Here is a 12363-nt window from a genome sequence, read left to right on the forward strand (position 1 = left end):
GTTCCCTCGGGGGTCTGGGGAACTCACGGGTGCTCACTACGGGTCCGCGGTGCCCCCACAGAAGTGGGACCACACATCATCATCCCCGCACCTACGGGTCGGCGGTGCCCCCACAGAAGTGGGACCACACATCGTCATCCCCGCAGACTACGGGTCCACGGTGCCCCCACAGAAGTGGGACCACACATCATCATCCCCGCATGTGTCACCCGTGGAACCACCAGCCTGATACCCTTGGGATACCCGAGGATACCCACAGGTGGTCTCCAGAGGCCCCATGCAAAACCACGGAATCAAACCCTGAATGTAAAAAAAATAAACCTGGCCTATACATTCAATACATACACCCTCCCCCCCAACACCTACAGTACAATAATGTGCAAAATAACTATTATCCAGATATGGATAATAGATTAATTGAACATTATTAAAAACATTAACAAGCATATACAAACCTTGCCCTTCCTCTCTTCATCTCTCTATTAACCCATTGTATTAGTACAAGGGTATGATTGTGACTATTATAGGTCATTCTTTTCCTGTCTCTGTAGAAATAAGTTAATCCAATTTCTATATCCTATAGTATTTGAGGCACAAAGTGTAATAAATTGAATACTAAGGAACATATATAATCTGTTTGTATTTTCAGTATACAGAGATATTAAAAGGATATACAGATACAATCTATTAACCCAAAAGGGAATGTATCAACTTCTCAATATACATCATTTTTTTCTCTATATACATACATGCCTTATATAGATTATGGGTCTTAAATCCTTCTCCATGTGTATATGGAATTGGAATTTATGGGTAATGTTGTTCTGTTTATGATTAAGATCTGTCAGATCTGAATTCATTGTTTTAATTAATGCAATCTTGCTTTTACATGTTGATCATGTTGTGCAATGTATGGTATAGTTATCCACACTTATGGAGAGTGTGAAAACTAATTTTGCATACATCTTGTAAAATATTTATCTTGTGGATTTTCCTAATGGGAAACCATCAAATACAGTTTGAGAATAATGTTTGGAAATATACATTGCAGTACAATGATTGATGAATTTATATGGTGTCAAAATGTTTGAATTTTATCGTTAGTGTTAAAAATAATGTCATGATATCCTTTCTGTTCCCATACTATTGTTCATTATTGTTTATTATTGTGTTTCAATCGCACATTTGTAATTATTTTATGTTCATTCCTTAAGTGCATTAGTCCCTATCAGCCCTTAGAAAACTAGTCCTCAATATGATTAGCATCTATGTTATGTATTAGCTCCATTTAATACTGTACAGTACCACTCAGGTTTTATTAATCACCCGATCACGGGTTGCCTGGCAACGGACTGGCTATATAAGGGCAGGACTTGAGAAAGTTACCGGTCAGGTGACGAAGCGCGTTAGGGTACTGAGAGCGCGATTACGTCATCACGACGACGCCGCGCACGCGCAGCAGCCTACACCAAGCGCGGGAATACGATCGGCGGCCATTGGAAGTGTGAGCTGGAGTTTTGGACTCTATACATATACATATACTCTATATCATTTTTTTTTTGTCGGCCAAAACACATGGTTTTCACGGTCCAATCAGGACCGTGGGAACCATGACGCAAAATGTGACGTCATAGGCCTTTAAAAGCCTATGTCGTCTCATTTTGAAGCCAGACGCCGCAGAGGAAGGACTTCCGGGAAAGAAAGAAGACCAGGGCGTGGCCGCAGACGGGGAGAAGACCCCGCCCCGCCCCGCTGGAAGGAGATAGAAGAAAGAAGAACACAGATGAAGATGGATTACAGATAGAAGACCCGTGGATTGGTTTGGATTTTTAGTTTAATGTTTATTATTTTATGGTTTTTTATTTTATGGGTTCCTGATCGTGGATTGGTTCGTGAGTAAGCTGCGCAACGGGAGTCGGTGGGGGCAAGTAATGGTAAGTGAACTACAGTAAAGAAATGTATTTTATTTAACTTGTTAATTTTTTCAAATGGTTTTTAAACATGTGTATTTTTTTTTTTGTGGTACAGTATATCATTTCTTGCCACTGTATGTATGTATGTATATATGTCTAGAGAGATATATACATACAGTACAGTACAGGGTAAGAAATGATGTTGTTTTAAAAGCTGGATTAGATGTGTTTTAAATTATTTTGTGTATGCTGCTACAGTATGCTTTATTGTGAGTTTAAAGTATTTTAAAATTAGATAGATGTATTCCTTGGTATTGTATTGTGTGTTTGAGGAAGGTCAGGGATAGGCTTGGTTTGTAAAGGTTGTATTTTTGTCGGTACATATATTTTTTCAAAGGCTTAATTGTTCTGCTCTAGGCGTGAATTTGTTAATGGTTTTATTGTTCGGGATCTAGTGTGAATTGTTTAGGGATGTAAATAATGATTGCTAATTGAGTTTTGTTTACATGTTTGATTAATTTGCAGAATGTATATGGTGCATAGATATTTAGGCATCATTTATATTGGAATGTAAGTTGTTTAAATGGCTTTTCAGAGGTTTAGTGATGATTTAGATTGAGAGATCAGTTATGAATATTAAAGGAAATTGATTTTAATTTAGTGTGTATGTATGGAGAAGTGTTTGGTTGTAGGACAGTGCTTTTGATAATGAATACAAAAAGGATGGGGGAGCACAATAGTTGGAAACAGGCAGTGTTGTAGAACTAGTAATTGCTTTTAAAATAAAGTAATTATATCCTGAGCGAGTGTGGTAGCTCAGGTGTCTAATGTCTAATTTGAATGATATACACACATTGGTTCATATGTATTGGAGAATGGGTAGAATAAAAGTATATATAACTTACATGGCCTTGTGTAAGCCCAATCGCATCAAGGTTTCTTTTGGAATACCGTGTGCTTCTGGTGAGGCTTTTCTTCTTGCGGTGTGGGTTCTTCTTCTTGATGTATAAGCTGCTTGCTTCGTTGGTTCAGAGTGCCGCTCCAGGAGGATTTCCTCTCGTGTAAACAGAAAGGAGGATAGGGTTAACACATATACATATATACGTCAATGTGGGGGAGGGGATGGTGTGTTTATGGACCACCATAAAAATATATATAGATTATACTCCGGCACTCACACGGGCTGGTGTGAGTGTACTCTTATCTTGGTATCTTGTTTACTTATGGGTCATCCCCAGACTTCTTCAGGGGATGAACTCTGGGTGTGTGGTGCCAAAAAAAAAAAAATAGGCAGACAAGGGACAAGAATGAGATCATTGTCCCTCAATTTATTACACAATTCAATTGTTCTTCACAAAAAATTAAAAATATATTAAACAAACACTGGGGAATTTTGCTTAATGATCCTATCATAGGCAAAAATCTACCACCCAGAATACCGGTGATATTTCAGAAGGCCAGAAATATAAAATCAATCGTGGCACCCAGTAGACTGAGAAAATTCAGAAATGCTGTACAAACAAATAAGAACGTTAAAAATGGTAATTTCCTGTGCAATCGCTCAAGATGCCTTACATGCAAACACTTAAAAAAGACTGAGAGTGTCACATCCCACTCAAATGGATCTGTACATCAAATAAAAGGCCATATCAACTGTTTGTCCACTCACATTGTATACGCGATTACATGCCCCTGTGGGCTTCAGTATATTGGTAGAACCAAAAGGGCCCTATGTATACGATTCCTGGAACATCGACGTAATATAATTCATGGGTTAAAAACACATAGTCTATCCAGACATTACGAATTGAAGCACAATAAAGATCCGTCCTCATTAGTAATCATGGGGGTTGAGGCTATAAATTCTACACTTCTGAGTGGAGACAGGCACAAATTACTCAATCTGAGAGAAACATACTGGATCTACGAATTAAATACATTGAGTCCAGAAGGCCTAAATGATTGTATTGATGTCAGCACAGTCATCTAATCTGACCTCTGTCTATATATATATTTTTTTGGGACGGATTTTTCTCCTGTTTTTTCTTTGCCTTTTTCTTTGCCTTTTTTCTTTTTTCTTTTTGCTCATTGTTACTGTAGGATAGGTACCATTACAAGTCTGGTGACCACGGAGGTCTGGGTTGAACATGGTCACATGTTCCCTTCGTGATCGCCTGACATAGGTGATTATTAATATAAAATTCACCCATTATGGTGTTAAGAATTTATGATAGCACATAAACATTTAGTTAAGGGTTTATATTATTGATAGCACATATATATACATATAACACAGTGCCATACTAGGACACATTTATTAATATTTATTTATATTTGTTGTTTCACGTATCACATACACATAGATTTCCATTTTTTCACTATCACATTTTCCCCCCCTCTCTCCCCCCTCTATTCCCCCCCCCCAATCAAGGAGTGTTGGGAGTAAGCTGAACCATGCAATCTTACTGGGCTGACGATTCAAGTGACCTAGGATACATGCCCGGTCTAAACTTCCTAATATATTTCTTAACTCCATACTATATTCTTTATGGAGTTCAATGCTGCTCTTTTCCACGCTGGTTCTAATTTATAGTCCAAATTGGATTTATATACATAAACACAAAGATACTTTAACCTCCATCTTATGGGACACTGACTAACACTCATTTAATATCACAAATGGTTTTGCAATATTAAGAGCAAAACCACTCATAAGGGATTATGGTTTCAATCTTTATCCATGATAATACTAAGTAAAATATAAATAATGTACCAAGATTAATAATCAATTGGTATCTATGAGACCATCATGCTCTTTCTTGTTCATTAATTGATCTACCCTCTTTAAGCCACATTTATATTGTATTGAATAATATCTAACTCTTCTGTTCATTGGGGCATTTAGGATATCTTGAGATGTACCCTTATAGTATGTTTAACTAAAAGAAATAAGGACATTGATTATGAAATAATTTTTGTTTTATAAGAATAATAATACTAAATTTTTTGTTTAACATATGAAATGTATAACTGTTGCTAAATATCATATATATTGAGGTATTGGCAACTACAGTATATTCTCTTGATCTCTAGATACACCCTTGTAGTCCGTATAATAACAACAAAATAACATAGACAAGGACATCAACTATATATTTGTTTTAATAATTTTATAGTATAACTGGTATTCATCAGTATTGTATATATATTTCTTTGTGCTGGCAAATATTTAGTGATGTGGATGCAACATTAGGTGTTCACATGTGTATTCAATCGGTTCCACGTACAATTTAAATTGCCAACACATTGTTTTTTGCCTTTTAACTAATTAAGCTAATTGGATTTGGGAGGTATATAATATGAGACACCACACACCCAGAGTTCATCCCCTGAAGAAGTCTGTAAATCAGATGAAACGCGTAGGGAAGGTGTGCAGTGGACTTTGCAACGCTTGCCATTGAACTGCTGAGTATCTGTACCGGTCCGGTAATTAGAACTGTTCCCGTGACGTCACCCGCTGGTCCGCGACTTCAACCGTCCCCGGTGGGAACTAAAGATCAACTGTTTGGTGTATACCGGGGGAGAGACCATCGTGGAGTGCCTGACACGTCAGTTCCTGCAGGCAGTGAACAACGGAGGCAGCAATCTGTTCCAGTGGAGTCACGGAGGGACTACAGCAGCAAAGCAGCGTTTCCTGGTCCTAGGAGCATGAGTATTACTCATACAATGCTTTTAATTGTTTTATGTTTGTGAGTTCATTTTTATTGAGATTTTTGGGATTAAATATATCTATTTTGCACAGTAATGCACTAGGATTTGGCGCTTTTTTTTTTTTTTTTCTTCTTATATTTTTCTATGCAGGTGGAGAGGGAGGTCGTTGTGCCCTTTTAAGAAGCTGCCTGTTGGTCCTAATAGTGCTACTGTCACTCCCCAACTATTGGACTTATTTGTTAGACTCTAGAGGACTATCTGCATTGAGCAGATTAAGGCAAAGTTCACAGCACCACACAAAAAAACCAAAAATTTTTTTTGTATACTTGTATGTTTTTAGCTTCTTTTTTTTATATATTGGACATTCACAGTGCATTTTTGGTATATCAATTAATTTTATTATTTAGGATATATTGCATTGGTATATCATTATATTAATTCATTAATATCATGTTTATGTATTTATGATTTATTACCGGTTTAATTAATTTTATATATCCTATACTTCTGGCGTTCCACACACGAGCGCAGACCCCTATTGTATATATATATATATATATATATATATATATATATATATATATATATATATATATATATATATATATATATATATACTGTATATATCTCTGTCTCTTTCTCTCTGTCTCTCTGTATATATATACAGTATATATATATATATATATACAGTGCTCGACAAATAATGATAACCTGTCGCCCGTTGCGAGTGGATTTAGGCAGCTGGCGACCCGTGCTGCAGCTCAATGAATCCCCCTGCTCGTGCCAATTTTTTTTTTTTTTTTAAATAAATAAATAAATAATCCCCCTCCCTGATTGGGTTAAAAAAAAAGTAAAAAAAAATGGCGGCAAATCCTGTGGTCCCGGCGCGCGTGCACAGGGCAAGCAGAGTGTCCTGCCATTTGCGCTGCCTGTTCCCCCCAGCAACCCAGAATCCCCCGCATCCCTCCCCCCCCCAATCCCCACGTGGGACGGAGGGGGAAGCCCAAACCAAGTCCCGCGCGCAACCCAGCCCCCCCCCCCCCTCCGCTCCCCATGTGGGACTGAGGGGGAAGCCCAAAACAAGCGCCGCGTGCGATCCAGCCCCCACACCCTCCCCCCTCCACTCCCCACGTGGGACGGAGGGGGAAGCCCAAAACAAGCGCGCGATCCAGCCCCTCCGCTCCCCACGTGGGACGGAGGGGGAAGTGCTAACCCAGCTTCCCCCGTGCGCGCCTCCTGCGCCAGTCCGCCTCCTGCCCATGATCTCCCCCTAATCACCTGCCCCCGATCCTCGCATGCTGCCCGGGGGTGTCCGGGGAGCGTGCTGCGGCGTCGGCCGCTTCTGGGGGGGGGGGGGGGGTCGGGACCTGGGGGGACCTGCTGCTGCTGCTGCTGCTGCTGAGGCCCACGCTGCGCTGTGTGCCCCATGTCTTGGAGAGGGCCCACTGCCGTGCGGAGACCCCACTGCTGCCACGTGTGACCCGGTGAGTGTGTGAGTGACAGACTGAGTGTCTGTGAGTGTGTGAGTGTGCCTGTGTGTCTGTGAGTGTGCCTGTGTGTCTGTGAGTGTGCCTGTGTGTCTGTGAGTGTGCCTGTGTGTCTGTGAGTGTGCCTGTGTGTCTGTGAGTGTGCCTGTGTGTCTGTCAGTGTGCCTGTGTGTCTGTCAGTGTGCCTGTGTGTCTGTCAGTGTGCCTGTGTGTCTGTGAGTGTGCCTGTGTGTCTGTCAGTGTGCCTGTGTGTCTGTCAGTGTGCCTGTGTGTCTGTCAGTGTGCCTGTGTGTCTGTCAGTGTGCCTGTGTGTCTGTGTGTCTGTCAGTGTGCCTGTGTGTCTGTCAGTGTGCCTGTGTGTCTGTCAGTGTGCCTGTGTGTCTGTGAGTGTGCCTGTGTGTCTGTGAGTGTGCCTGTGTGTCTGTGAGTGTGCCTGTGTGTCTGTCAGTGTGCCTGTGTGTCTGTGAGTGTGCCTGTGTGTCTGTGTGTCTGTCAGTGTGCCTATGTGTCTGTCAGTGTGCCTGTGTGTCTGTGTGTGCCTGTGTGTCTGTGAGTGTGCCTGTGTGTCTGTGAGTGTGCCTGTCAGTGTGCCTGTGTGTGTGTGTGTGTGTCTGTCAGTGTGCCTGTGTGTCTGTGAGTGTGCCTGTGTGTCTGTGAGTGTGCCTGTATGTCTGTCAGTGTGCCTGTGTGTCTGTCAGTGTGCCTGTGTGCCCGTGTGTCTGTCAGTGTGCCTGTGTGTCTGTCAGTGTGCCTGTGTGTCTGTGAGTGTGCCTGTGTGTCTGTGAGTGTGCCTGTGTGTCTGAGTGTGCCTGTGTGTCTGTGAGTGTGCCTGTGTGTCTGTGAGTGTTTCTGTGTGTCTGTGAGTGTGCCTGTGTGTCTGTGAGTGTGCCTGTGTGTCTGTGAGTGTGCCTGTGTGTCTGTGAGTGTGCCTGTGTGTCTGTCAGTGTGCCTGTGTGTGTGCCTGTCTGTGTGTCTGTCTGTGTGTCTGTGTGTCTGTGTGTCTGTGTGTGTGTGCCTGTCTGTGTGCCTGTCTGTGTGTCTGTGTGCCTGTCTGTGTGTGCCTGTCTGTGTGTGTGTGTGTGTCTGTGTGTGTGTGTCTGTGAGTCTTCTGCGTGAGTGTGTCTCTGCGTGAGTGTCTGCGTGTCTGTGAGTGTCTGAGTGAGTGAGAGTGAGTGTGTGTCTGTGAGTGTCACCCTCTCCCTGTGTCGCCCTCGCCTTCTCCCTGTCGCCCTCTCCCTGTGTCGCCCTCGCCCTCTCTCTGTCTTTATCTCTCATTCTCTCTGTGTGTGTTCTGTGTCTCTCTTTTTTTGTGTCTCTCATTTTTGTGTGTCTCTCATTTTTGTGTGTCTCTCATTTTTGTGTGTCTCTCTTTTTCTGTGTGTCTCTCTTTTTCTGTGTGTCTCTCTCTGTCTGTCTCTCTCTGTCTGTCTCTCTCTGTCTGTCTCTCTCTGTCTGTCTCTCTCTGTCTGTCTCTCTCTGTCAGTCTCTCTCTGTCTGTCTCTCTCTGTCTGTCTCTCTCTATCTGTCTCTCTCTATCTGTCTCTCTGGCGGAGTCCATAGAAGGACAGGCCGCGCTGAGCCGTGCGGACGCTCCGCGCTGAGCCCCTGCATACTCAATGAGGGGGCTCACGCGAGCGTCCGCAGGCGTGCTGAGGCGCTGGAGTTTTCAGCCGACAGCCAAGCTGTTTTTCAGAGCACTGTCGGCTGAAAACATCCAATCAGCACGGAGCAGCGTCAACGTCACGGCGCCTTGACGTCTCTTTATCTGTCTCTATCTGTCTCTCTCTGTCTCTCTCTCTGTCTCTCTCTCTCCCACTCTCTCTCTCCCACTCTCTCTCTCCCACTCTCTCTCTCCCACTCTCTCTCTCTGTCTCTCCCACTCTCTCTCTCTGTCTCTCCCACTCTCTCTCTCTGTCTCTCCCACTCTCTCTCTATGTCTCTCCCACTCTCTCTCTGTCTCTCCCACTCTCTCTCTGTCTCTCCCACTCTCTCTCCCCCACTCTCTCTCTCTCCCCCACTCTCTCTCTCTCCCCCACTCTCTCTCTCTCCCCCACTCTCTCTCTCTCTCCCCCACTCTCTCTCTCTCCCACTCTCTCTCTCTCTCTCCCTCCCACTCTCTCTGTCTCTCCCACTCTCTCTCTGTCTCTCCCACTCTCTCTCCCCCACTCTCTCTCTCTCCCCCACTCTCTCTCTCTCCCCCACTCTCTCTCTCTCCCCCACTCTCTCTCTCTCTCCCCCACTCTCTCTCTCTCTCCCACTCTCTCTCTCTCTCTCCCTCCCACTCTCTCTCTCCCACTCTCTCTCTCTCTCCCACTCTCTCTCTCCCACTCACTCTCTCTCTCTCCCACTCTCTCTCTCCCACTCTCTCTCTCTCCCACTCTTTCTCTCTCCCACTCTCTCTCTCTCCCACTCTCTCTCTCTCCCACTCTCTCTCTCTCTCCCACTCTCTCTCTCTCCCCCACTCTCTCTCTCTCCCCCACTCTCTCTCTCCCCCACTCTCTCTCTCTCTCCCCCACTCTCTCTCTCTCTCCCCCACTCTCTCTCTCTCTCCCCCACTCTCTCTCTCTCTCCCACTCTCTCTCTCTCTCTCCCACTCTCTCTCTCTCCCACTCTCTCTCTCTCCCACTCTCACTCTCTCTCTCTCTCTCTCTCCCACTCTCTCTCTCTCCCACTCTCTCTCTCTCCCACTCTCTATCTCTCCCACTCTCTCTCTCTCCCACTCTCTCTCTCTCCCACTCTCTCTCTCTCTCCCACTCTCTCTCTCTCTCCCACTCTCTCTCTCTCTCCCACTCTCTCTCTCTCTCCCACTCTCTCTCTCTCTCCCACTCTCTCTCTCTCCCACTCTCTCACTCTCTCTCTCACTCACTCCCACACTCTCTCTCTCTCTCCCCCACACACTCTCTCTCTCTCTCTCTCCCCCCCACACACTCTCTCTCTCTCTCTCTCTCCCCCACACACTCTCGCTCTCTCCCCCACACACTCTCACACTATGGATCTGGATATCTTAACTGCCCTATACTACACTGAAATAACCTATACTGCTTACTTCCAGATCTGACTCAAGCTTCACACGGAAGACATCGAACCCCCCCTAACCCAGAAGACAGGTAATGAACACCTCCCCTCCAATGTATAACATTGCGGGAATGAGGGTACCTGGACTTTGAGGGTCTGCGGATCAGGTAAGATCCCAGGCGGGATTGCTGCTTTAAATATTGTGAAGCGGGGGCGTCCTTACACTGGTTAAGGGGTTCAGGAAACTAGTCACTCACATCTGCCTTTTTTTTTCTAGATTTGACATTCACACACACACACACACACACACACACACACACACACACACACACACACACACACACACACACACACACACACACACACACACACACACACACACACACACACACACACACACACACACACACACACACACACACACACACACACACCAAGGACTAATTGTAGTATAATGTAATAAAATAAATAAACTAATATCAAAAACGAATGTTCTTACTAGGAATTTATTCAATTTATTTAATTTATGGCTATTTTTAAAATGCGTGGCTGGGGGCGGGACTAGAGGCGGGGTTGGGGGCGGGACTAGGGGCGGGACTAGGTGGCGAGTAGATTTTTTGGTTCGGCGAGTAGATTTTTGGGTGATTTGTCAAGCACTGTATATATATATAGTTGCATGATGAAGCCACAGTACAAATTCATGGGTGAAGGGTGGGTATCGGTCCTGTGTGGCTTAACCCCTTAATCACCTTTGCGGTTATTATCTGATAAGGTGTTTAAGGGGTTAATTGATATCTGAATGTAATTGCAATGTATTGGCTTTTGATTTTTGTTTACTTGGTTGTAGGGCAGTATGCTTTTGATAACCCTTCTACATTTATTTGTACTGTACAGTATATTGGTTTATCATGGGTGTGTATATAACGTGTGTGTATATATATATATATATATATATATATATATATATATATATATATATATATATATATATATATATATATATATATATATATATATATATATACTGTATATATCTCTCTCTCTTTCTCTCTGTCTCTCTGTATATATATACAGTATATATATATATAGTTGCATGATGAAGCCACAGTACAAATTCATGGGTGAAGGGTGGGTATCGGTCCTGTGTGGCTTAACCCCTTAATTACCTTTGCGGTTATTATCTGATAAGGTGTTTAAGGGGTTAATTGATATATGAATGTAATTGCAATGTATTGGCTTTGTATTTGCTATGTATGTTGTGGACAAGACAAGGATTTTGCTGGCAACGGACACTTCGTATTGATGAGGTCAGTAGTACTTTATTTATTTGTATATGCTAGTTAATGTTTTTAATAATGGGCAATTAATCTATTATCCATACCTGGATAATAGTTATTTTGCACATGATTGTACTGTAGGTGTTGGGGGGGAGGGTGTATGTATTGAATGTATAGGCCAGGTTTATTTTTTTTACATTCAGGGTTTGATTCCGTGGTTTTGCGTGGGGCCTCTGGAGACCACCTGTGGGTATCCTCGGGTATCCCAAGGGTATCAGGCTGGTGGTTCCACGGGTGACACATGCGGGGATGATGATGTGTGGTCCCACTTCTGTGGGGGCACCGCGGACCCGTAGTCTGCGGGGATGACGATTTGTGGTCCCACTTCTGTGGGGGCACCGCCGACCCGTAGGTGCGGGGATGATGATGTGTTGTCCCACTTCTGTGGGGGCACCGCGGACCCGTAGTGAGCACCCGTGAGTTCCCCAGACCCCGAGGGAACCACCCGAGGCCCCGCAGACTCCTGTGGGTTTGACCCGGGGCTCCCAGACATCCTTGGGCCTACCGTGGAAACCCAATTGTGGCCCACGGTGACCCAAGGAAACCACCTGGGTGCCATGGTGCTGGCAGGATCCACCAGCAGGCCTCCAGAACCTGTGTAAAAAGGGCTGCTGGTAAACTGTAGGTCTGTCCAGGTGCCCTGCCAGCCCACCGGGGACTAGCGTGGGACTGCGTTATGAACCCTGTATGTAAAAGGATAAATCTTGTATTGATGGGGGGGCACAGGGGGTGGGTAACGTATTTAATAAATATAATGCTGTTTATTGTGGGTCATTGTACTGTTTTTATTGTGGGTACTGGGAGTGGGGGGGGGGGGTGTTTTCCCAACGGTATGTGGGTAGGCCTCCCTTGTGGGTACTGACTGGGTGGTTAGGCCTCATGGGGGGGGTTAGTGTGGGA

Source organism: Ascaphus truei, chromosome 1 (genome assembly GCF_040206685.1).
Source record: "Ascaphus truei isolate aAscTru1 chromosome 1, aAscTru1.hap1, whole genome shotgun sequence".
Taxonomy (NCBI): domain Eukaryota; kingdom Metazoa; phylum Chordata; class Amphibia; order Anura; family Ascaphidae; genus Ascaphus; species Ascaphus truei.